Below are 26,489 nucleotides of genomic sequence, written 5' to 3'. Positions count from 1 at the left end.
GATTTTAAAGGTCAGGTATAAGACATATCCAATAATAATGATAAAACATAGGATTTGGTAAGAATCAAAGAAGAGGCATACACAACAAGCACTACAGGTACTCAGAGGAAGCTGACAGAGCAAGGAAGAGTCCACGGCGGCCTTTGCACTGGACACTGAACTATTGGGAATATTTCTGATAGAATGAGATGACAACCAAGCATTATAAGCAAAAGGAAGAGTATGAATAAAAGTACATGGCTACAGGAACACAAATCATATTCAGGAGTCTGCACATACTTTGAGAAAAAGACATCTCCAAATAGCAGTTCACGGACCAGATTCAGCCCACAGATACATTTTGCTTATTATCCAACACATTATTTTTTTAAATCAGTTGACAACACTTAACACTTGGTAAATTTCACATAAAAGTCCAAATTACTAGCATTTTGTTAAAACTTTAAAGATCCAGCAATAGTCAGCAAATATTTATTTCCCCATGAACACCATTGGCTGGGGCTTAGTAGAAATATTTAGACACCCTCCTATTTACCATAGTCCTCACCTCTCCCTGTAGTCTCACAGTAACCAGGATACTAATTTCCATTACCTAAAGGGTACTATACATGAATAGATGACCTCATATATAAACCCATTCATCTGAAGAGATGTTTAGGGAAACAGTGATAGATAATATTTGGAAGTAAGAAAGAATCCAAATTATGCAAAATATCTAATACCATGCTAAGGAGTTTGGACTTAATTAACAGAAATCAGAAAGAAAACTTCAGAATAAAACGATCAAAGTAGAGTCTTAAGGAATTGTATCTGGGAGCGAGGGAGGATATCTTAGCACACAGAGAGAGGAAGCCAGTAATAATAACCAAGGTCACCATTTATTGAGATCTACTGATCTTTTGGAAACTATGAAAACAATATGCATCATGCTCAAGATTTGAATCTTAGCTCCACCTCCTTCTAGCTGTGTGACTTTACTAAATCATTTAACCTCTCTCAGCCTCAGTTTGGCACGCAAGAAATAATACCTAATAATCCAAGAAAAAAAATATATGGAGCATTAAATGAATTAACCCAGTTAAAGTGCTAAGAACAGTACTTGACACATAGAAATAGCTCAACTAATGGTAACTATGATTTTTTAATTCTCACATTCAAAGATATTATTTTTTTCCATTTCATGGGAGAGGAAACTGATGTTCAGTAATGTTAAATATTTGCTCAAGGGAAATAGACATCACATGAAAGAGCCTTATCTCAAAAACAGGCTAGGATCTGGACTCTTCATTATATTGCTACTTCCTACGGCAGAAATTTAGGAGAAATCTCCTTGGCTTCTCTGAGTCTCTTTTTCCAAATTCAAGGTTGAACTGGCTCATTGAAGGAGTCCTTCACAACCACCCTACCACCTGGTTAGAGGGACCCTCCCCTACGCTCTCTCCTTTGTACACAGCATCCCCATCATGACAGCCAGAACAGGCTGTGTAGTTGAGGCACATACATACAGCCCCCTCACTTGCTGACCACTCATCTATGTGTATGTTAATGAGGGGAAAATGTACTAGTCATCCGTATTTCCTGAGAATCTTAGTTCACTTCATTGCATACACCCAGTATGCAATAAATTTGCTAAATTAAGTGAAATGATCAGTGGAACGCCAGGTTCCATCAACCATAGAGTAGAAAACAAAATGGAATATTTGCGGAGAACAGAAGTGAAAAGAGAATTCCAGATTTTTATAATGCTTTATCCCACTAACATGTAAGCATGTATTTAAATACTTTTTAGATACTTAAATTGATTTTGAATAACATTAATAATTATATCAAAATTTTTAGCAACGATAAAGGGATACAAACTAATAAAAATCTTATGTGATTTGTTAAATCCATTTCATTTCGGTGGAATCATGCTTCCTCTACATGAGCTAGGAGCATGTGCATGTGTGTGTGTGTATGTTTGCACAATGATAGGTACAATATGTTTTATGACTCATATGGAGACAAGTGCACCTATGAACAAATTGGATTGGGCACACAGATAAATGTTGTAAAAGGTAATTTCAATGCTGCCCTAGAAGAAATACACTGAGACTTCAGCATCATCTACCCTTCAAAATAAATCTTGGAGTGAAGTCAGGAGAAGGGAAAAAATTAACCTACCAGGAGAAAATCATAATTTGAAAAGATACATGCACCCCAATGTTCATTGCAGCACTATTTACAATAGCCAAGACATGGAAACAAACTAAATGTCCATCAACAGATGAATGGATAAAGAAGATGTGGTACATATATACAATGGAATACTACTCAGCCATAAAAGAGAACAAAATAATGCCATTTGCAGCAACATGGATGGACCTAGAGACTGTCATACTAAGAGAAGTAAGTCAGACACAGAAAGACAAATATCATATGATACCACTTATATGTGGAATCTAAAACAAAATTAATACAAATGAACTTTATTTACAAAACAGAAGTAGAGTCACAGATGTAGAATTGCCAAACATTGAACATTCTTATAAGAGAGGATCCAATAAGTCCTACAATAGAAAAAAAAAAACTGGGTTCCTTTGGTTTGACCCGATATTTTTCAAGCATGTTTAACCATAGATGACTTTCTTTCTCAACTATTTATTTGTAATTAATTAATTATAACAAATTGATCTCTTTCTTTTTCCTTTTTTTCTTCCTTCTCTCCCTTCCTTTCTTTCTTCCTTCCTTTCTTCCTTCCTTTCCTTATTTCATTCTTTCTTTTTCTTTTCCTTCCTTCTTTCCTTCCTTCCTTCCTTCCTTCCTTCCTTTCTCTCTCTCTCTCTCTCTCTCTCTCTCTCTCTCTCTCTCTCTCTCTCTGTCTCTCTCTCTCTCTTTTTCTTTCTAGCATCTGTGAACATCCTGGCAAGATTTGTGTTTCTCAGGTCACATGTTGGGAAACACTGCTCTCTATTGGATACTAACTCTTCAAAGTTAGATGTTAGCATCCTCTCTGCCTTCTCTGATTCCCTCCATTCCCCAAATAAAATACAATCAATTACCATTTCCAAATAATTCCAGCAAGACTACCATTCTTCCAGGCTTTAGTTTAGAAACCTTGACTCTCACTGTTTAACTTTCCTGGATTCAATTTCTCAACGAGACTTACTTTCCCCTTATTAGAAAAAAAAAAGATTTTTATATTTATTTTTTATGTTTATGTTTCATATTTATATTAGATTTCTATTTTCTTTATTTCTAATTTTATATTTCTATTCTCCCTTATATAAAATGATTCCCTGGACTCCCCTTTTTCCTCTCCTTCTTGTGAGCTTTCATCCTCTCATCAAAGCCTCTACTAGTTAAGGTGGCAGCAATCCCACAGAAGCTGTTAGTCCTGCTCCCAGCAGGCTCAGCTGGAGGCTCAACTCCTCCGTGTGTCTTCCTGATACTCCCACCCAAAGGAATCACACCCAAAGGTAACTGAGAGAAACCTATACAGATATTAGCTTGCCTCTAATCATTCTCTGATTGAGTTGTTGGAGGGCTGAATTTGACATCTCAGAGAGATTACAAAGTAACGTACCAGATCTTTTATTTTTCATACTTCACAATGTAGAGCCCCTCAGTGGGCACAACTTCTGTGTATGATGAAGATAATCAATGGTTAAAAGGAATAAAAATAGAAATTCCATTAGTCAGGAGAATTAAAAATTCTCACTTAGTATATTTTCCTTCTTCCTAGACAAGTCAACAGCATCTCCCTTATTTAGGCACCCTCCTCCTGGGCAAGGCCAAACCATAGTGGTGAGAGGCCAGCTCAAAAGCCAGAAGTCTCAGAGGTCTGATATTAAGGAGGGCTTCCCACAAGGGTATTCAGACTGAGAAACTTCTGGGCTCCAATTTCCTCAAAGGTGGTAAAATGGACAGAACCTGAAGCGGGTCATAAGGATAAATCTAGAGCCAAAAGCAGGAAACACCAGGAATCACTCTAGGGGGATACATGGTGATCCACAGAAGATTAATAGATTTCAAAGACACTTCTGGGAAAGTGGCACCAGAATTGCCCTGACAGCCTATTAAGCTGGTCCTTGTACTCCTTAGCCAGCCCCAGGGTCCTTACTGCCCACAGGTTCTGGGTGTCTGGGTCAGACACCAATGCTTTTCTTCTAAACCTATGGGTGTATCAGCCTAGATTAGTCACTTCAAATCTGCAAAAGCCCCTGTCTCACAATTTTTCTTTAATGAAATTTTAAGCTCTAGTAACTGGTCTTATGAACTAAGTTCTGACAATGACTGTATAAGAAACAGTCCAGATCGATTGAGCTCATATTGAAATACTTTACTTCCCTTTGAGTCAGAGATTCTACTTTACTTAAAACCAACAAGACTCTATAAACATAAGGAAGAAAGGATTTTATAATTAAAAGTGAACATTTCCAATTCAAGTTTATCATGTTCTCACAATTTGCTCTGTTTTGTGGTTCCTCCCATGAAGTTCGTTCACCTATTTTATGCCAGGAATTATCCTCAAGGACAGAAGCATGAAGTTGAATACAAAATAGTTCCTGCCCTTAACTCACAATCAAGTAAAAGTGTCAAGAAATCTCAACAAAATATAAGTCGAACCACAGAAAAGTGCAGATGTACAATCATTACTGAACTACAGAAACAGCCATTTTTATGGCCTAGGCTCATATGGGTGTTCGCTTTAATAATAAAGGTGTATTACGAGTCCTGGTTGGTGTAGGGAATAGGGCTGCCAGTTGCCTCTTTTCCCCAATTTGGCTGCAAAACAAGGAGTGAGCAGAAAGGCAGTAAGAGGTGCTGCTAAGGAAACAGATAAAGGGCAGAGTTTAGAGAGCCCTACATGCCGTAATAAGAAGTTTGCCCTTTATTCCAACAAGAAGTAGGAAGTCACTGAAGGGTTGCAAGCAGAGGAGTAGTATTAACAAGTATGTTTTTAAGCGATCCCTCCAAAAACTGTTCAGGACCAATCATAGGAAGTTGAGACAGGAGACAGGGAGACAGGAGACTTGACAGTAATCCAGGAAAAGCATGATGAGGACCTAAATTAAGGCAGGGAAAGTCGATATGAAGAAGAGGGGAGAGGTTCAAGTGGGATTTAAGAGGGAGAATCAACAGGATTTACCGACGAATTAAAGATGAAGGAAAGAGTGAGAGAAATGTGTGAAAGGAAAGAAGGAATCAAAGATGATCCCCACCCCCCAGGCAAGACTGGTTATGTAATTTATGGAGCCCAGTGCAAAGTGAAATTGTTCAAAAGTTATTAGGAGTTTCAAGACGGCAACAGCTGAGCATTAAGCAAAGCATGGGGCGCTTCTGGAGTGGCGTTCACTCCACTGCACAGGTCACACATCTGTGAAGCTGGCCCCATTCCTAGGTTCTGACTGGTACTCGAGTAGACGATGGGACCATTAATTAGGGTCCAGAACGTGGGAGAAGGAGGAGGTGGGGGAGGAATAAAATGAGATTTGTTTAGCTATGTTGATTTTGAAGTTCCAGTGGCGCATCTGAGTGGGATGTTAGTATAAGGTGGTGATTAAAGCAAGCATGTTGGAATCAGAAAGATCTGGCTTTAGGTCACAGCTGTTCCCCTTGTAAGCCATGAGATCCTGGACAAATTATCTAGATTTAATGTGCTTTGGTCTCCTCCTCTGTAAACTTCACAGAGTTAATAGATCAAATAGAATCCTATTTTAAAGTTCTTAGTCTAGTTCCTGATATATGCTGTCTGTAAAGTCATTCATAAGTAACATTTCTTATTATCATTAACATTATTATCATCATCATCATTATTATTATATCCAATAGACTTGGTTTTAAGTCTAAAGCAGTAAATCAAGTTTGGAGAATCATCGATGCACAGGTGGCTCAAAATGACAGCAGTGAAAGAAAATACACAGAAGAGAAGATCACAGTGTTAACCCTGAAGAACACTGATATTTGATTGGGAAGGGAAGAGAGGGAGATAGAACGAGTTCTGGACCCTATAGAAACACAAAGCTTAAACAAAGAAATGGATTGCTAATGGTGGAATTTCACAATAGAGACAGGCCTGTGGGGAAATACTTGGGGACAGGATCTCCCAGGCAGGCAGTCATTTACTCCACTGACAGATCTCTCAGTCCCTCCCTGCTCTCCAGACATATGCTACAAAGGTTCCAGATGTTTCTTTTTCCCTCAAGTCATTTCTGTGAAAATTTCCAGCGTGATTACTAAATTGTAAAAATCTGACTCTGTTTCTAAGAGAAAATGGTATCTGATTAGTTTTACAGCACTCCACAACTCCAACTGTTTAGGGAAAGTGGTCCGCCTTTCATTTCATCAAGAGTATCAAGTGATGAATCTTTCATGTGATATCAAACAAGTATCATTATTTAAAGGTTGGCTCCTTTTATTGACAATTTAACTTCTAATCTTTAAACTGAAAAATACATTTTTAATTTGTTTTTCTGAATCACCTTAGTGGCTTATGAATATATTCATTTTTCCTAAGTAAAGGGAAATGGAACAAAAATCTTGAAATGCTCTGTTAACTCCCTTAAATTTATTTAAGAACGTAACTTGGGACTCTATTCTGTAACTGAAATACCCTTTCTGCTTGAGTTCTTCAATTATGCAAGTACATAGTCTTCTGGGTTCTTTAGCAATTTAGCATCTGGTTTTCAAGTTATGTGATTTTTTTTTCCATGAATAAAAAGAAATTAAAGTTAGATATCAGTTCACAAAATCCATCAACTTAACCGTCAAACTTCGATAGGATTCTAGTAATATTTTCCACTTAATGGCTACAACAGACAGTGGCTGAGTGAGGTATGACCAAAAATAATATGCAAATGGAAAGCACATTGCTGGATCAGGGTAGAAACAGACATTTTAATTGACTTTATTGACAGCAATATTTCCATTCCCTACAGTGGGTTACCTCTCCTTCAATCCCACAGGTCAACCCCACTGCCATACTCTGTATCTTCAGCACATAATTTGGCCAAGAAACAAGTATAAAGAATTAACTCCTTCCATTTCTTTTCCCTCACCTCCACAGTCATCTGATAGCCACTCATCTCTAGTATTATCCTCTCCTTCAATTTCATCTTCACCGTGTGCCACTGACACTTTCTGTCCTCCTCCTCTGCTTTCTTTTTCTCCCTAACACTTATCATTTTGTAAGATGCTATATATTTTCCTTACCTTTTTTATTTTCTGCCTCCACTCCCAGAATATCAGCTTCATAAGATCAGTGATTCTATCTGTTCTGTTCATCACTGAATTCTTAGCACCTAGAGCAGTGCTGGGAACCAAGTAGGAACTCAAAAAATATGTGTTGAGTAAATGAATGTCTGGCCTCCACCCGCAACATTTTCCCTTCACATCCTTCAGTTGATGTTCACAATGCAGCTTAAAAGTAGCTTTAAGGATGCCTCTTCTGGCCTTCCTATCTGGAATACGCCTCTCCTAGACTGTTAGTCTTTATCTTAGTATCTGGCTTATTTCTTTCCCAATTCTGTATACTAAAATTACTTCTTTTCTTTGTTCTCTTATTCAAAAGGTTTCTATTAAATGTCTACTGTGTTCCAGGGCATGTGATAATCACATGGGATATAACAGTGAAGCAAAGCAAAGTTCCCTGCCCACATGCAACACCAACAGTAAGGGGAAACAGATAATAAATAAGTAAATTATACAGTATTATAGAAGTTTATAAGTGCAATGGAAAAAAACAAAGCAAGTTAAAGAGGGTCAGGGGTAGCAAGGTAGAGAAATGGGAGAGTTGCATTTAAGTAGGGCGGTTCAGGTAACCTTAGGAAGGTGATATTTAAGCGGGACTTGAAGGATTAGCTATAATAACTAGGGAAGCATATACTCTAGGCAGAAGGAACAGCCAGTATAAAAGCACTAAGGTGGGGCACAGCTTTTGTGTTCAAAGAACCCAAGGATGCCAGCATGGCTGGGACAAAATACAAGTTGGGGAGACTAGTAAAAATTGTTCTGTGAGTAAAGAGGTCAGAAGTGGGCTTTGTAGGGGCTTCAGAAGGTCTTTAGCTTTGATGTTCAATTACATATGTTCAATTCTCAGCATTGTGGCATGATCCGGTTTATGTTTACAGTGCCTGTTTGCTTGTTTATTTCTTGTCTCCTTCAGTATATGATGGCCTCTTAACTCACCACTCAGTATTCATTGACTAGCGTGGTACCTGGTATAATACATAAATATTTAAGTGAACAGGTAAACACATGATGTTACCATACAATGTTTGCCATACATGGAGAACACAGAGTATATTTAGATGAGAGATGGGAGGAGAGTCTGAAAGAGAGTTTAGGGATTTTTTAATGAGCACTCTGTGTAAAATGAAGTTACATAATTAGCATGAGACAGATAGATACAAGTTAAGTTAAAGCACGTTAAATGTTTACTAAGACGTATTAATTTGCAGCAACAAGAAAATATTCGAAAGTATATAAACAATATATTTTTTCCATGTCAACTAGATAATAGATTTAGTTGGGTAAAGGACATATGTTTCTGTGTCTGTGTGTGTACCTGTGTACATAAATACGATCCTTTGCTGAGTGCTTTTTATGTGTCATGTGTGTTCTGAGTTCTAATTACATTATCCGATTTAAGCTTCTTAAGAACTCTGAAAAATAGCAATTTTTATCCCCATTTAACATATTAGGAAACTGAAGTTTGGTTAATTTAAATAACATGCCTGAGGTCAGACATCTAATAAGAGGTAGAGCCTGGATTTGAATCTGGTTTTACATGATTCTAAATCCCTTCATATTTTCAAATTCTTTTCACACACATCTCATTGGACTCCCCCAATAATAATGTGAGGCAGAAAAAAAAGACAAATTATTATTCCATCCAAGTGTATGTATGCACACACACACACACACACACACACACACACACACACACACAAGAGAATACTAAGGCTTGATGAGCTTAGATGTTCATGTCTTGATTTGAACCCAGACCTTCTTACTCCAAACGCATTTTGATTTTACTAACTACTTAAGAAATTAGACATTCTTTTATAACACAATCTACACGAAGTCAAACAAATATTGACTGTAGCAGACATTTTTTATTCCTTCAGGTCATCTGTGAACCGATCATCCTTTTATGTACAAGTCCCATGCCTATCTTATGGAAAAGACTACCTCCCAGTGTATAACTGGAGAATGCCAGCCTCCCCTGAAGCTAGGGCAAGACCTAGGCTCCTGCAATCACATGTGCCTTCCCTGAACTTTGAATTTTGAAATGGGGATACAAGCAAATAGAGTGCACATACAATCCATTGTAATAAGGTGGGGGAGGCAGCAGAATTAGCAACTGCATCCAGTTCACAGGGACACAAGTGCTCAGCCATGGCATTGATGGTACCCTGTGGCCACTTTGGCTGTACCCTGTGGTGATAGTTTATGTGTAGTTCTGGGGGGCACAATCTGAGATATTGTCCCTGGCTGCCTTCCCCCAGGCCAGTCCTGTGGTCCTCTTGGAGACTCTATGACCAGTCACCTATTCCCTAATAAATTTCTTTACTACTTAAATTAGTTTATTTCAGTTGCTTGCAATTAATTACACCATTCAATGTACCCACCACTGGTCTAAATGATAGGTATTTTTCTGGGGGTCATATTTGGCTGTTTAATCAACTTCAAGCAAAGACTGTGTCTTTCCTGAGGTTAGATATATTTCAGAGAGCTCATTTTTTTTCAGTGAAGAAAATGCTTGGTTAGAAGGAACTCCAGCAAGCTAGCAGGAGAAAGGAATAAACATATCACAAAGCAACCAAGTCTTTCATCTCACAGATCTTCTGCAGATGTTTAACAGACCTTCACTTCATTCCTTTTATAACACTGTCCTGAAAAATAGGTTATTTCTATGGGGAAAACTTTAGGCATGAAATGATTGGAATGACTACAGGATTTTATGACATCTTGAAAAAAATAACTGAAACCAAGAGTATTTTGAAGTTAGCAGTAACAGCCAGTCACCCTCAGGATATCTGTTTCCTTAATCTTCTACCTTCAAAAGCAGGACCTTTGGGCTTCCCTGGTGGCGCAGTGGTTGAGAATCTGCCTGCCAATGCAGGGGACACAGGTTCGAGCCTTGGTCTGGGAAGATCCCACATGCCGCGGAGCAACTGGGCCCATGAGCCACAATTACTGAGCCTGCGTGTCTGGAGCCTGTGCTCCACAACAAGAGAGGCCGCGATAGTGAGAGACCCGCGCACCGCGATGAAGAGTGGTGCCCGCTTGCCACAACTAGAGAAAGCCCTTGCGCAGAAACGAAGACCCAACGCACTATAAATAAATAAATAAATAAATAAATAAATTTAAATCATATGGGCTTCTAAGAAGACCTATGCTTAAAAAAAAAAAATGACCTTTGATGGTCTATAAAAAAAAAATGACCTTTGATGGTCTACTTTTTATAAATGGGTGTGTGTTCATATTATATTAATGTTTAATCAGCTTCAGGGATGCACTTCAGTTGGAAATCTGGAATTTTTCTCTCTGGATGCTTTTAGAATTTTTTATTAGAAGCTGTATTTTCCAGAATGTCTAGGCCTAGAAAAACATCATTACAATAATTTGGCAGTAAAATTTAAATGTTTCGTAAGGGACACTAATCTTTATTTTGTTAATGAGCAGAAATGTACATAATGTTTTTTGGGTTTTTTTTGCGGTACGTGGGCCTCTCACTGCTGTGGCCTCTCCCGTTGTGGAGCACAGGCTCCGGACGTGCAGGCTCAGCGGCCATGGCTCACGGGCCCAGCCGCTCCACGGCATGTGGGATCTTCCCAGACCGGGGCACGAACCCGTGTCCCCTGCATCAGCAGGCGGACTCTCAACCACTGCTCCACCAGGGAAACCCCATAATGTTTTTTTTAATGAATGCATTTGGAGGCTCCTGAAAATTTCACTCTCTATAAATAAACTTTATTGTTCTCAATATTTTAGCCCCAGATCCTAGAAGATTAGTTTGTTTTTTTTTTAATTTGGTTGGTTTTTGTTTTGTTCTGTTTGTGTGTGTGTGTGTGTGTGTGTGTAAAAAGTAAAGAAAAGAATGAGAAAAGAGAAAGAAAATAAAGAAATGTAAGCTCTAATCAGAGTAGAATAATGGCTCTCTTAAAAGTGCTACAGGAGATCCTGGGCAAATTTGTGTTCCTCTTTTGGCTGGACCCACTAATGATTTTTTATCAGTAGGTCATGGTCTTCCATGAGGATAGACCCATGGTCTTGCCATCATCCTAGCTGACATCCATGTTCATTTTGATAGTTTTACTATGTTAGACAACTGCTTCTTGATCTCCTCCATGTCTGTAATTTTCTTATCTTCACACCATCAGTTCCTATAAAACATGGCTGATATTTTGTAAAGTTCCACATATTGTTCATTAAATTCCAATATTTCACTCTCCCACTACAAAGATCATTTCACAAACTCATCTTTCCAAACCTCTCTATTTCTTACCCTCATAGAGACTGTCTGGCCGTGGTACCCATCAATGCTTCCTAATTGCCTGTACTTTCCAGGTCTTACTTCCATACCTTTCTAACCCATTTTCTTAGGCCTATCACATAAATATTTCCTGGTCCTTTCCTCAAACTCTTGTTTTCTTGCTTTCTTGCTTTCTCCACCTCATTTGCCCTGGAATAGTATAGATCTGGATAAATCCAGTTGCCTAACTTGCCTGTTCTTTATCCCAGATGACTGAACCCTGCTAAAGAATATCACTCAGGGAGCTTGATGATGAAAGCCCATATGAATTAATAATTTCTAAGCATGTACATTAATAATCCCAGCAGCCCTTCTATCTATCCTTACCCCATTCATCTTTCCTTTGCTTCTCAGCAGATGCTCTAAACTTCACTTCTTTCCTCAAAACTTCCAACCCATTACCTGCTAGCTTATTCATGGAAGCTTTGACACTAGCTAGCCAGGAAAGATTAAGAAGATCTACTGTTCATACAGATACCTTCATTCCTCCATGAGAACATGGGAACTATCAGGATAAAAAGAAAAATCTATTTATTAATTTGAAACTTTATTCTTCATTTCCTTTTGTCTCTGAAGGAAAACCTAAAACTCCAAACTTCCCTCTCCGTAGATATTTTTCATTTACTTTTACATACAAGCAATTTTACGTACAAGCAAACATTTCATTGGCTTTAGGATGTGCAATACAGGCACTCTTCCAGTATTTTATGTATATCAGCTCCTTTATCCCTCAAAAGAACACCGAGAAAGCATAATTACTCCCCTCATTTTACAGATGAAGAAACTGAATCATGGGATAGTTACATGATGGGCCCAAAACCACTCATCCAACAGAAAATTTCTCCTATGTTTAAAAAAAAAGTTGGCCCTAAGTTTGCATTTCTTTCTGTTTCTTCTCTCTCTTCTTTCCTTTACGAAATAATAAATTTTTTTAAAATAAACATCTATATTCATACTATCCACTACCATAGCTCTTATTCGTGAACATACTGCTATTCACTTTTGTCCTCCCCACTCCAGTAAAACTGCTCCTGCTAAGGTCACTAATAACACCCATAGTATCAGATTGGTGAAAAGACTCTGTCCTTCTCTTCTTTGCTTTCTCTTTGGTAGTTGGCACTGCTGACTGCTCCTTACTTCTGAACCCTTTCTTATCCAGTGGCCTGCATGTCACCTCTCCCATTTACTGCTATCGTTTTACTTATTCTCTCTGGTTGCCCTTGTGAATTCCTCTTTCTCCCCTTGCATTTATGTTCGTGTTCCACAGGGATCAGCTGTCAACTTTCACTCCCATCGTTCAATTATCTATCCTTCAGAAACTTAGACAATTGCCAACTTCAAGAATTTGTGTGACCGTTTGCTTAAAATAATCTCAAAACTAGTTTTATGTATATCTTTATCTTTCTGTGACTTTCAAGGATGTATGTCAATGTGCTCTTTTGGCCAGGCTAAACAGAAGGCCTCTTATCCAGGGATGACCAGTAATAGATCATCTTTAGCCCAAAGGTGAGGATAGGAGTATCATCTGAGACAGGATAAGTAATATATGCTTATATGTCACATAGAAACTCTTGTCATTTTAACCCATAACCGGGTTCGGGTCCTCTGAGAAATAGATGCCAAGATGGGATTAGATGTGTAGGAGCTTTATTGCGAGAAAAGCCTATGAAGAATTAAGATAAAGGAAGCAGGAATAGACAGGAAGAGCTTTCCAACCACAGTGCAGGCCGGACATTTGTGCAAGAAGAGTGGGAAGAGAATTGGATAAAAAAGTCTCAGACTATAGTGAAGTTTTGAAAATGTCTTGGTCAGGTTAACAGCAAGCTCGTGAGCAAAAAATGTCCATGAATGGACTCCCATTTATGGCAGGACTGCTATATCTAGCACTACCGCTGTGCTTAGTCGTTGGCCACGGTGTGAATGCCCCTATGGAGCCCAAAGTTGTGGTAACTGGAGATTGTTAGGTAGGCAGCTCTGTTCCTCACAGCAATTTTCTTGCTGGGACAGATGAGAAATGCAACTCCATGACCACCGCATTGGTCTATCCCAATTCTGGTGTCTCCTCTGCTTGTCTCTAAGAACAGGCAACACAGGACTCTGCTTCTGCCTTATGCCCACCCCACATTAATTATGTTATATCTAAACTGCTTCTGATTCCATTTATGGTACCAATTAAGACGAACAACTAAAGTCCTCTTACCTGAAACCCTGTCTATAGTTGGCCAGTGAAGCATGTCTCCACAAAGATTAGATCAGTCTTTTAGAATTAGCAAAGTGTTGCCTTGGGAATTTGATTCTATCCTCAAGGGAAAATACAGCTGATATTAAACGCCCTAGAAAAATCAGAAGTGTGACTCAAGGGGAATGTCCACTTGAGACACAAGGAGGTTAAGAGAGACACATCTAGTGTTTCAGGGGACCTCTTTTCCTTGTCTAGTTGAAGGTTAATCAAATATGCTCTCAAACATATATCTAAATACCAAGCTACAACCTTGAATTCTAGACACAAACAACCCAATCTTCCTGAATATGCCCACTTCTCACGTTTTGTGTCCTCTATCTTAATGATCCCACTGTCCATACCCAGTTGCCAGACTAGAATCAAAGGAACCATTCAAGACTATACCCTTTCAATCTTCCCCCACCTTTAATCAATCAGTCACCAAATCAAAAGGATTTCATCTTTCACCTCTCTTCTATCCATCCTCCTCTCTAGCCTTCATCACAATTCACCTGGATTAGCACAAAAGGCTTCTCTCTACTCCAACCTCCAGGATGGCTGGCTTTTGATTGATCATGATTTTATATATGTAATTTTCAGTCACTCATTAAATGTTCCTCAAACATTTAATACACAACTAATTTAGTAGAAGGAGTAGTCCAACAGGACACCTAATTATTTAAAAAAATAGAGTTCAGTGGTTACTAGCACAAACTGCAGAGAGCTGAAGCCAGAAGTTCCTCACTAGCTATGTGGCCTGGACCTTAACCACTGAGTGCCTCAGTTTCCTTATCTGCTAAACAGGGATGATCCACAGTACTTTCTCCATAGGGCAGTTCTGATTATCAAATAAGTAGATAAATATAAAACACTTAGAATGATGCCTATACAAAGTAAGTGTTAACTATCATCATGTGATATCAAAAATTAATAATTCTGTGGAAATGACAACACTTGAGATCAAATTGCATCCCACAAAAGTCGTGTTTACAGGATAATTCAATTTCTTTCCAACTAAACAATGCCCCTTAATGTAACTATGCATTCCAAACCAATAACTCTCATTAAATCATGTTTAAATATAGATACAAAAGGTGATCACTTAGGGCTTCCCTGGTGGCGCAGTGGTTGAAAGTCCACCTGCCGATGCACGGGACACGGGTTCGTGCCCCGGTCAGGGAAGATCCCACATGCCGCGGAGTGGCTGGGCCCGTGAGCCATGGCCGCTGAGCCTGCGCGTCGGGAGCCTGTGCTCCGCAACGGGAGAGGCCCCAACAGTGAGAGGCCCGCGTATCGCAAAAAAAAAAAAGGTGATCACTTAAACCCCCCATCTTAAATATTATCGATATCTATTAGTTTTAAAAACGTAAAAACTTTTTAAAAATCTTTGTTTATATTTTGAGAAAGTTTTATTTTTCGTTTCTTGGCTAAATGGGCGATTAATATGTTGGCTGTACTTTGTTTCATATATTTCAGGCATGTGTAAGAAGAGTGAAAAGGTGAATGTTTCATTTATGGAGCTTAATGCTTATTGGCCTAAGTAATAATTATCATAATTTATATTTAGATGTGACAAGTATCATAAACAGAAAAATAAAAGAGTCTGTGCAATAGGATTTTTATTCTTTTCATCACCCATGTGTACGTATACACTTAAGAGCTATATGTAAAGACTAATATTCTACTTTATTAAATATTATAATAATTTTTCATGATGCTATACCAGTTCATAAAGATTAATTAAATCAAATTTAATATTATCATAACATAATAGAAAATATTTTATCATAAAATAGAAAGCATTATTAATATTTCCAAAAATACTTCTATTACAACCTTAAAACTCAAATAATTGTATATTTACTTAAAGTATAAGCAAGAATAATCAGATTTGGGATAGTTCTTTAATTTTATAACATCTACAGTATTGAGTAAATGATAAGGATTAAGAAAAATGAGTAGAGAGATCATAGCTTGGACAAGTCTTACCTCCTTTTGAGGGGACAGGAAGAAGGTGATGGGAAACAGGCGAGGCAGCTAAGAAAGGAGGCAAGAGGGCCGAAGGAGTAATGGGAGCAAACAAACATCTGTTTCAAGGAGTGTATGAGCTGTCCTAACAACTCTACAAATATTTCTACCAAGCAACGGTTGAATTCCCATGAAGTCATGGCCAAAACACCCAGGAGGGAGACCGAAGAAAAGTGAGAGATATTAATCAAGACATTCCATCACCAGCAATGGGGAAACGGCAGCATTTTACCCACAAGAGGACCAATCATTGTGAATAGCTATCTTGGAAATGCTTGCAGAGCATCTAGGCTATTTAACTGACAAGTGAACACATTTCTTCACCATAGTGATTTAAACAAATGATTCCCATTAAAAGTATGTCTCCCTGACACTCTGGTTTTAGTCATCTAAATTTGGTTATTGGAGACTTTATTGGGCTAGACATGAAAAGCAGGTATATAATTGTTAAAAAAAAAAAAAAGTAATATTAGCCTTCAGGAAAATGAACTACAAGCCTTTTGTGAAACAAGTAAGGACTTACACACTTTTTATTTGCTCTTTTTCATACTGATTGCTTTGAAAAAGCCATCTCCTTTTTGTCAATATGTTCCTTCCACGTTGTCCTGCTGGAAAAATCCTCCTTATTCTTTAAAACGTGGTTCAAATGTCACTCTCTGACAAGAGCTTTGTCTAAATTCTGCAGGCAGCGTTAACCAAATCCTTCTCTGTACATTGTCCACATTTTTATTAGGACATTTGTCATACCACTGTAATTATTTCCAGGTTGGTCTGTCTCGTAGACAATAGGCCCCTGGAATGTATGAATGAATAGTGAGAAATTGAATGGTTGGGATGTGTTTCAGAAGGGGAAATTATGCTTTTGGTTCATTTAACTCCAAAAAAAGATCTTTCTATAATCTGGGATTTCTAACACTTTGGGTTCACTTTTTGAAAAATAAAATAATTGGGGACAACAGGTGGGCTCAGTTTAACTAACCTAAAATTCACTCTTCCAAGTCCATGTATTCATTTTTCTTTCTTGTTCGTGTCAATAGCATGCTTTGGATCAGTGACCCTTTTCCTTTAAGAAGGAAAGATCATTCAGATTTTTATTAAGTCCTGGCAATTTGCTATTTAGTTCTCTTTGTTGTTCTGCTTGCTAGAGTCTTATGAATAGTGGATGCCTGCTCTTCTGGGAAAAAAACACTTCACAGAGCTCCCCCATCCTGCTTGACATGTTGAACAACCCTTAATTTGATTTACTGGAAAGAAGAAAATGCTGTTCAACATGTTTTCCCTCCTGAGATTAATCTAGTTAAGTATGAGAAAGGAACGGGGTGCTTAGCACTCAAAAAGCTCAAATTATCCTGAAAAAAAAATGAAATTTATGGAAATTTTAACTCATGTAAAAAACAAACCTTTTCCTCCTACTTCATAGTGTAGAAACTAAGAAGTACGGTGATCAAAAGAATAAACAAAATTTCTCTCTTCTTCTTTAATGAAGATTTAAAAAATAGGAAGCATTCTGTGTGAGATCATTAAACTATATACCCATGGAAGCTTTTTTTTTCTTAAATGCTCTCTTTTCTATTCATCAGAATCTTGTAAGGTTGACTTTTTGCATGCAAGCTAATTTGAATATCTTCTTATGGACTTTTTCTCAATTCCCATTCCAAAGGAAAAATTGTAGAGTTTAACATATACAGTGAACACTAATCAATGACAAAATTAAGTTCCAAAATAATGACTGATTTTTTTAATGAGAAATCATAGGTCCTGCTTTTCTGATAATAGATTTAATGGAAAAAAAAGTGTCTAGAAATTATATATGTAAATATTCATTCAACAAATATTTATTATATTTCTAGTACATGACACACCATAGACACACAGGGAGGAAACAGGCAAAAATAGAAAAATATTCTCATGTGGAGCTTCCAATCTACTGAAGAAAAACAAAATGAAGATAAATAAATAAGGGGTGTGTGTGTGTGTGTGTGTGTGTGTGATATTAGATGGTGATAAATTGGTAAGTACCAAGGAGAAAATTAACATGAGAAGAGAATAAGAAGGATCAAATTTCTTATCCTATTTTAAATAGGGTTATTAAAATATATCATGAGAATACATAGTGTGGTCAAATATAGGAGGTGAAAAAAGCCAGTTGTCATCTGTTTGTCTTAGTCACTTGAAATCTGGGCTTTGAATTTGAACTGTGGAAAAAATGAAGAGTAGATATTGAGCCCTTTCAAAGACCCCTGATCACTCAGAGCGAACTGGAGATTCAGGAACATCTCTTGAGCTTAACTTCAGTAACACTAAGCCAAGTTTGATCAAGTCCTGACAGAGCACAGCCAGAGATGATAGGTGTCCTTTTAAACAGTGGCCTTTTTTCTTCCATACCATGATGTCAAGTCAATGTTATAGCAGAAAGGAAGTATCCAAGAGAGGAAAAAATATAAGGTAAGAAATTTTCCTCTCAAAATCCAAGGAAAACAATAATTTGGCTGAAATATTACAGATGTCTGCTAGTAGAGTAACCCAATGCAAAGCGCTTTCTTGACATTAAACTGCACTAATTTAAATGGAATTGTCAAAGTTAAAGCTGTCACGCTTTTCAACCTTAAAGCAACCTTTTAAGTCATGTTCCTCAACTCAATATTCTACAAAGAAAGAAATAAGATGAATGGGATCAAAGAATGTGCTCAAGATTATACACATAGTAAACTGCAGGGGAAAAATCTCTTGGTAACTCCAATTTAATTTGTTTATTGAATTTTTTTAAGTATTTATTGAGTGTCTATTACATCCTGAGTCCCAAATTGAGGATATAGCTCTGAGGATACAGCTGAAAACAAGAAGGGCAAGATCTCAGCCCTCACAAAGGTTTCCTCCTACTGAGAGGATACAGACAATAAAAAAGGAAACAGATAGGTAAGATGATTTCAGATATTGACATAAAATAAGGTAATGTTATGGAGAGTAATGGCAGGGGACCACTTTAGAAAACATTAGAGCTTTAGACATCATTTCCTACTTGAGGAAATGACATTTGATGTGAACTTTGAATGACAGGAAGGAACCTAGCAAGTAAAGATTTAAGAGCAAAGCATTCTGAGGGGATTTCATAAAAGAAGGGAGACAGTAACCTGTAACTTAAAGCAATATTTAGTATGCTAATTTTTTAACTATCTACAATACGAGCTAATGAACTTCTTATTGTCAGGATTTCAAGAAACAACAGTCTTTGAGTAGGTGATTCTGATCCAAAATGACACCAAGAAGAGGTTTCTTTTTTTTTAAAAAAAAGAGATGTCAAATGCCATAAATTTGAAGCTCACCTGTCTTCCAGTAACCCTTATATCAAATCATATTTCTGGATAACATTTCTTTTAAGAAAATAATATGCATTAGAGCATAGCATCAAGATTTCCTAATAAGGAAACACAAAGAATACAAAGAAAACAAAAAAAAAATCAAAAGCTTAAAGGTTAGCAGGTCTGTAGTCTTTGGTATCCGGACATGATTTATGTTACAAACAAATGCAGTAAGCCTGGGCCACAATACAGAAGTGAAAGCCTGATGAACTCAGAGAATTGTAACTTTCCCCAATAAATCACAATTACCAAACACCAATGATAAATAGCTAGCTCAGAGTATTCACTAGCTCTCACCATTTGTTGATTTGTTGACTATTTGACTCTTTCCTCCAGAAACTGGTGTTTTGTAGTTCAACCCCAATGTATTAATATTTAATTGTGAACCCTTGGAAACATGAGTTATGAAATTTTTAAAGAACTTACTATTATAAACAAGACTAGAGTACTGCAGAAAATTCTTCTCCATGATTCTAGCTTACATTCTAGAAAAAATAAAAGCCTCCAAAAAAGCTTTAGATCAAAGAGGAGATGTTTAAAAACTGAAAGAACTTATATGAATAAGGAAAGAAATGTTGGTTAAATTTTCAATCAGAACATCTCCAAAAGAGCAGCTAAGTAAACTATTGATATGTCAAAGGAACATAACCCAAAAGAACAGGCGAAATATCAGAGTTATCAATAAATCCAATCGACAATCTTTTTTGCATTGATATAAATAATTTTTCCAAAATTTTAATATTTCATCCTTGCAGAATGACTGCAATAACATTTTTTTCTTCCAGTCTTATTGAGATGTAACTGACAGACAGGTCTGTATAAGTTTAAGGTGTACAGCATAATTATTTGACTTACATACATTGTGAAATGGTTACTGCAATAAGTTTAGTGAACATCCAGCAACTCATATAGATACATAATAAAAGAAAAAGAAAAAAAATATATTTTACTTATGAGGAGAACTCATGATTATTCTTTGAACAACTTTCATACATACACAACCATGTTAATTATATTATTCAGGTCATACATTGAATTTATAGTACTTATTTATCTTATCACTGAAAGTTTGTTCCTTTTGACCACCTTCATCCAATTCCCCCTCTCCCCACCCCTGCCTCTGGTAATCACAAATTTGATCTCTTTTTCTATTTTTTTTGTTTGTTTGTTTTTGAAGTATAATTGACCGACAGCACTATGTTAGTTCAATCACAAAGTGATTTGATATTTCTATACATTTCAAAATGATCACTAGGAAGTCTAGTTACTCTTTGTCACCACACAAAGATACTACATTATTATTGACTATATTCCCCACACTGTACATTTCATACCTGTGACTCATTTATTTTGTAACTGGAAGATGGTACCTCTTGATCCCCCAAACCTATTTCTTAAGTTGTTTCTTCTAGTAACCTCGTGAAGCAGCATTGATCTCCCCATTTCTGAGACGATAAGAACTGAGGCACTGAGGTTGTAGAAGATGAAAATAAAATGAGGAAATCCCAGAAACAGGATTAAATCTAAAAATCTTTGGTTTTAACATTTTCTTTTTTTTTTTTTTTTTTTTTTTTTTTGCGATACATGGGCTTCTCACTGTTGTGGCCTCTCTCATTGCGGAGCACAGGCTCCGGACGCGCAGGCTCAGCGGCCATGGCTCACGGGCACAGCCGCTCCGCGGCATGTGGGATCTTCCCAGACCGGGGCACGAACCCGCATCCCCTGCATCGGCAGGCAGACTCAACCACTGCGCCACCAGGGAAGCCCAACATTTTCTTTATAATTACTTAACTAAATTATTTCTTTGCACACTGTTAAAACAATTTGGTTGGCCATAACTTAAAAGCATTGCCTTGACATATGAATATAAATCTCCCACAGGTTTTCCAGTTCTTCCCAAAGTTGAACCCAGCACCTATTTAGGGTCAATACTGCATCCATAACTTGCACAAATCAGCCCTTCAGTCATCCTGAATGGGATTTCACTCACAGTAAGAACCCACACACCATCACTCTAAAATCTCTTTCCATTTGTGTTCCCACTGACTGCAAATAGAGCTCCAGGCAGGAGAAAGGTTTTTAATGAACCATGAATTGATATCATAAGCTGCTGTGTGACTTAATGGAAAAATGTTTCAGGAAAAACTAGTCCTGAGCAGAACTGTGAAATACAAGTGTTTCTCTTCAACATCATCATCTTTGTCTCTCTTTTCTGGTTTGTTTTGTTGGGTTTGGTTCAGTTAGTGAGTTGACTCATTGGTGTTTTTAAAACCAAAACGTTGCTGACACCAACTAAAAAAGACAAACAAACAAACAAAAATACCTGCAAGTAGGAAGAGCTCTATCACTCAGCTATTGCCACATGGAATTTACTTCACAATTTCACATACAAGAAGTTTGTTCATCCCTTAGGTTTGCCCCTGATTTTTAATTATACTGCTGAAGATAGCAAGAAAGAGTCAGAGATCTGTGAAGCCCCCAAAGTAGGTGTTTTGATTGATTTCTATTCTCCAAGGAAATTCATCTCTAATCTGGAATCACTTCACACATTGGATTTCTATGAGTTAAAGTTTTTAACTTACACATTAAATTATGGATGATAAATATTTGAAACAACTTATTAAAACAAAAAATTTCCTTCCATCATGTGAGATGACTGCCACTTCATTCTCTACCCTTCCCAACACATGTAATCCTGTTTAGTCTCACATGAAATCCCCAAGCAGCACTCTCCCGTTGCGGAGCACAGGCTCCGGACGCGCAGGCTCAGTGGCCATGGCTCACGGGCCCAGCCGCTCCGCGGCATGTGGGATCTTCCCAGACCGGGGCACAAACCTGTGTCCCCTGCATCGGCAGGCGGACTCTCAACCACTGCGCCACCAGGGAAGCCCTCAGCAGCCCTCTTTTTAAAACATATATCTTTAATTTTTCCAAGGTCATATAACAATTTATAGGTATAAGTTAAAGTCTTCTTTCCATTCCTTTTTTCTTTTCCTCAGTTCTTCATTACCACTTACCAAGAAATTACAGATTCTTGTGGATCCTTCCAGAAGTTCTAAGATAGATTAGATATATACAGCCATGCACCTTTTATTTTACACAATTGCTAGCATACTATACCGAGTGCTCTGTATTTCTTTTGTTTTATTCTGAGAGATCATTCCATATATGTACATGAAGAGCTTACTCATTCTTCCATAAGGACTCAAGATAACCCATCCTGAGAACTGACTCTTGTCCTAACAAGAACCCAAATGAAAATACTCTAGCTTACCACGGTCCTTCTTCCTACTACTACAGTGGGTTCCTACACTTTTCCCCCAGCCACTGACCAGAGTTCCAGCCCTACTATTACCACTGTCCCCGTGGCTCAAACCACCATCTTGGATCTTGGACATTGTCTATTCTTGCCTCTGACAATTGTATAAGTCTCCAGCTCTTGGGCCTTCCAATCTTTGTTGAGAGTCAATCCTCATTAATGAGAGTGTTCTCTTAAATTGCATGACTCGTTAGCAGTCACTGAGTTTGAGTCCCTTTTCTGTCATAAGCTTTTTCTTGTCTTCTCCAAATATTAACCTGGAATATTAACTACATTTCAACACTTCTTATCTTAGTTGTCTATCCTAGACCCCTCACCAGTTCCCTTCAGTGATATTAGGGCAAATACTAAGTTACATATGTGTATCTTTCTTCATGAGCCTAGAATCATTATGTTGTTCCTGCCCTTCTTTTTAAAATATCATTGCTGGCTTTAAAGAGGAATCTCTTCTTTTCTTTCATATGCATAAAAACAATACCAAAAGCAAAGGCTCTCTGTTCAACTATGAAAATATTGCCTAGAGAGTAATTTCTATGACTCCCTTCTTTCACAAATTTTTTTACATAATCCTTTTAAAATCTTTCAGCACCTCTTAGATGTTTCTTGAGATCCTCTGAGACACAAAAAGGATGTCAAACAAACAGCCATTTGTTTCAGGACACTGAGTCTACCTGCCTCCTGAAGAATTCTACTTTGCTATTCCTTATTCTCTAGAAAAAGAAAGAAAGTAATTTCATCCTTTCCTTTCTCCTAACACTGTAATATTACTTGTTAATTAACTTATAGCTCTTCTCAGCCTTAACGTAGTCTCTGGGTACAAGCTGATATGTTTTGTTTCAAGCTACAGTAAAACTGCAAAAGAAGAGAAATCATCCTGGTCTCTTCATTGCTTATTTCAGTTAATGGCAGCAATGCCATCCTCCAAGTCACAAGAGATGGCAAAATGATAATCATCTTCAATGCCTCTGTATTGCTCATCCCAACATCAGATCAGATTCTTCGAAGTCTTTGAAATCAAACTCTCTTTCCTCACGACACTGACCTTGCTCAGATTCTCTCTGTCTCTAACAGTTCTCTTTAGTTCATATTCCAGGCAGGATTCTGAAAAGACAAACACCTACTTTCCCCTGAACCTTCTTTTCTTCTCTCCAGGAGGAAGAACACTCATTTAATGAGTCAGATTTCAGGCATGTGCCTGGGCTGCATTTACTAATGAGCAGGGTCACTGTGGATTAATGATCACACACATTGGCATGGCTCATTCTTTTGCTTTCTCCTTTTATGGACCAGGAGTGGCAAAGTAGCCCAGGACTTCTCCCCCATGGGGGAGATTGAGTCATCTAGTTGCCTTACTCATCAATTCTCTTTCATATATATTTCAGTCCACTAATCTCAAAAGTTTCTGTCCTTTCTGGAGGACAGCAGGAGCACAGTCCCCAGGTTACAATCTAGGCTTAGGGATAGCAAAGACGCTCCTTCTGGTCTACATGCCACTGTCTAAGCCCATCTTACTAGAGTCCTTGGGTGTTGAGGACAAAAATTTCAACTAATAACTTTTAACCCACGACATGGGCAACCTTATGAGAGGAGTGGCTGTGGTCTTGTTAATATTGTTAATAAGATGACTGTCCTAACATTCCTCAAAATCATAAAAGGCACATTCCTATAGTTCATATCCAATCACACCAGATCCTTCTTGGAACTATCTGATGTTCTGCTTGTCTCCATTGGTATCACATATAATTTAAATCAGTAGAATGTCATTCAAGACTGTCCAATATCTAAAACTAAATCTATGTTGATGATTGCTTCATCACGGACCCCCAACGTATGAATCCACCAGTCATGGACTTCCTAACTGGATCCTTTCCATGCCTCCGTGTTTGGTTTATACTCTTTCCCCTCCAAAGAAGCTTTCCCCAAACCTCTGACCTCTACCTGCCACACTCAGTCATTCCTTATATATCCACTGAGCACCTTCGATGCAGCAGCCACTGAGCCAGGTACTGTGAAGACTCCAGGCAAATAAGATATTCAAAGTTTCACCACGCCTACAAATCTTATCAGATTCTTCCAGCTATTAAGAATGTCTGCTTCCTTTGTGCTCTGGTCTTACATTATTTATTGTGCCTTGGACTATAGAAATGTACATATATTCTATATCTCCTCCACTGAATAACAAACCTCTTGGATATCACTTTTTATTCATCCCTGCATTCTTCCAGTACCTTAAAAAGAGGTATATTTATAGATTATTTTTATAAAATTATTTAGCTATCTTGTCACATGTTTGGAAGCCAAGTTTGGCATCTAGAGTTGATGGCAAATTTGTGATATTAGCCAACATTTTCACTCCACATATTTTGTTCCAAGCACAGTTTGCTCCAGACACCTTGCAGGTGTTAAATTAGTTTTCCTTCACAACAGCCCTTTGAGGTAGGTACTATTATTATTTACATTTATACTGATGAGGAAACCGAGACATACAGATATTAAATAACTTGCCACACAACTGATGAGTGGAAAAGACAGACTGTCAATGCTTATAGTGACTGGATAAGTAGGAATGTTCTGCATCAAGGGTGCTTTCTGGAAAGCTCCAGTCTGAGTCCTTTCTCTGAAATTGAAGGAAACTTGTTGCTTCAGTCTTACTCCAGGTCTGACTCTGGTTGTCAGTGTAACGGACAGGGAATTTATTGAAAAGTCCAGTGAGAAAATTGTGATGGTAGAGGCTTGGTACAAGGCCTGAAATCACTTCTACAATCTGCAGGGATTCCGTTTTTGCTATGTTAAGACAGAGACAAAGAGGGTGAATAGGTTCTATTTTAACTCTAGAAATTTTGAAAGGAGATTTTCCTCCTTATTTTCAGTACTGCTTGAGAACTTGTTTCAGTAAATACAACAATTTTCATCTAAGTTTAAAATCCAAATAGATATTTTTGTTCTTTTTTTAACTTGCAAGACTTGGAAATCACAGGCCAGCAGTGACAACATTCAACCTTCTGAGTAAGGATCTTCATAGTGCACTCAAAAATCTCACCAGCAACTTCTTCAATTTCCTTATATTGAACCTGAATCCCTCTAGCTACAACCCTTGTTCCTCTGGCTTGTTTTAGCAGGGAACAGCTGGTCTACACTCTCCATGTAATATCCATTCATGGATTTATTAAATTGTAATGCATATTAGCTGGGTTACATATTCTGAAAGTAGCAGGCGCTTAGCATTACCAGTTCTGTGCAAAATATACCCCTGGGAGCTCTTAGCAGATGTTTGCTAAAATTATTGAAAGAAACAAGAAATAAGACTTTCCCTAGTTTTGCATCCACAGTGAGTAAACCATTTAAAAACAGCCACAAGGCATCTCCAAATCTGAAAATTAAGAAAGGCACTTTTTTTATGAATATCCTTGTCCAAGCAAAGTTACATATCACAAGTTAAATCTTAAAAGATGATGCCATCTTACACAGGAGAACATGTTCCTATTACAGCAGTTATGGCTTATGCATGTTAAAATACTGTTTTTAAAACTATGATTTTATATATTCTTACCTTGAAAGGGCCAAGTAGGATCAGACTTTATGTAACAACCTAAATCAGGAAGCAAAGAAAGAGAGAGCAAGAGGGTGAAAGAGTGAGAACAAGAGTGTAAATGAGAGCAATAGAGGAAGGGAAGGATGGGGGAACAGAGGGAAAAATGAATGGAAAAAACATTAATTCCTCTATTCCTAGAAAACATATGGTGATTTTATAGCATTTTATTTGTCTCATTTATTTTCTGTAAGATACTTTGCAAAACTTGTGCTGGGAGAAATCTTGGAAGGAGTAAATCAAAATTAAAGGGAGATACACATAAATATATAAAGCAAATATTAACAGACATAAAGGGAGAAATTGATAATAATATGATAATAGTAGGGGACTTCAACACCCCACTTACATCAATGGACAGATCCTCTAGACAGAAAATCAATAAGGCAACAGTGGTCTTAAATGACAAAATAAACCAGTTGGACTTAGTAGATATCTATAGGACATTCCAT

The 26,489-nt window shown here is 37.6% G+C and overlaps 1 long non-coding RNA gene across 2 annotated transcripts in view; it reads right to left on the bottom strand.

Annotated features, from left to right (window-relative positions):
- LOC117312932 (uncharacterized) overlaps positions 1–15,880 on the bottom strand; it is a 175,155-nt gene extending 159,275 nt beyond the window's left edge. For both annotated transcript variants that reach the window (XR_004527350.2, XR_004527351.2), the window contains exon 1: positions 15,732–15,880. This is a non-coding gene — a long non-coding RNA (uncharacterized lncRNA). The remainder of the gene's footprint in view (positions 1–15,731) is intronic.
- Between the last annotated feature and the right edge of the window lie 10,609 nt (positions 15,881–26,489).

Source organism: Tursiops truncatus, chromosome 7 (assembly GCF_011762595.2).
Source record: "Tursiops truncatus isolate mTurTru1 chromosome 7, mTurTru1.mat.Y, whole genome shotgun sequence".
NCBI classification, from domain to species: domain Eukaryota; kingdom Metazoa; phylum Chordata; class Mammalia; order Artiodactyla; family Delphinidae; genus Tursiops; species Tursiops truncatus.
Note: the sequence above shows the minus strand (reverse complement) of the source record. Positions and strands in the feature narration are given on the sequence as shown.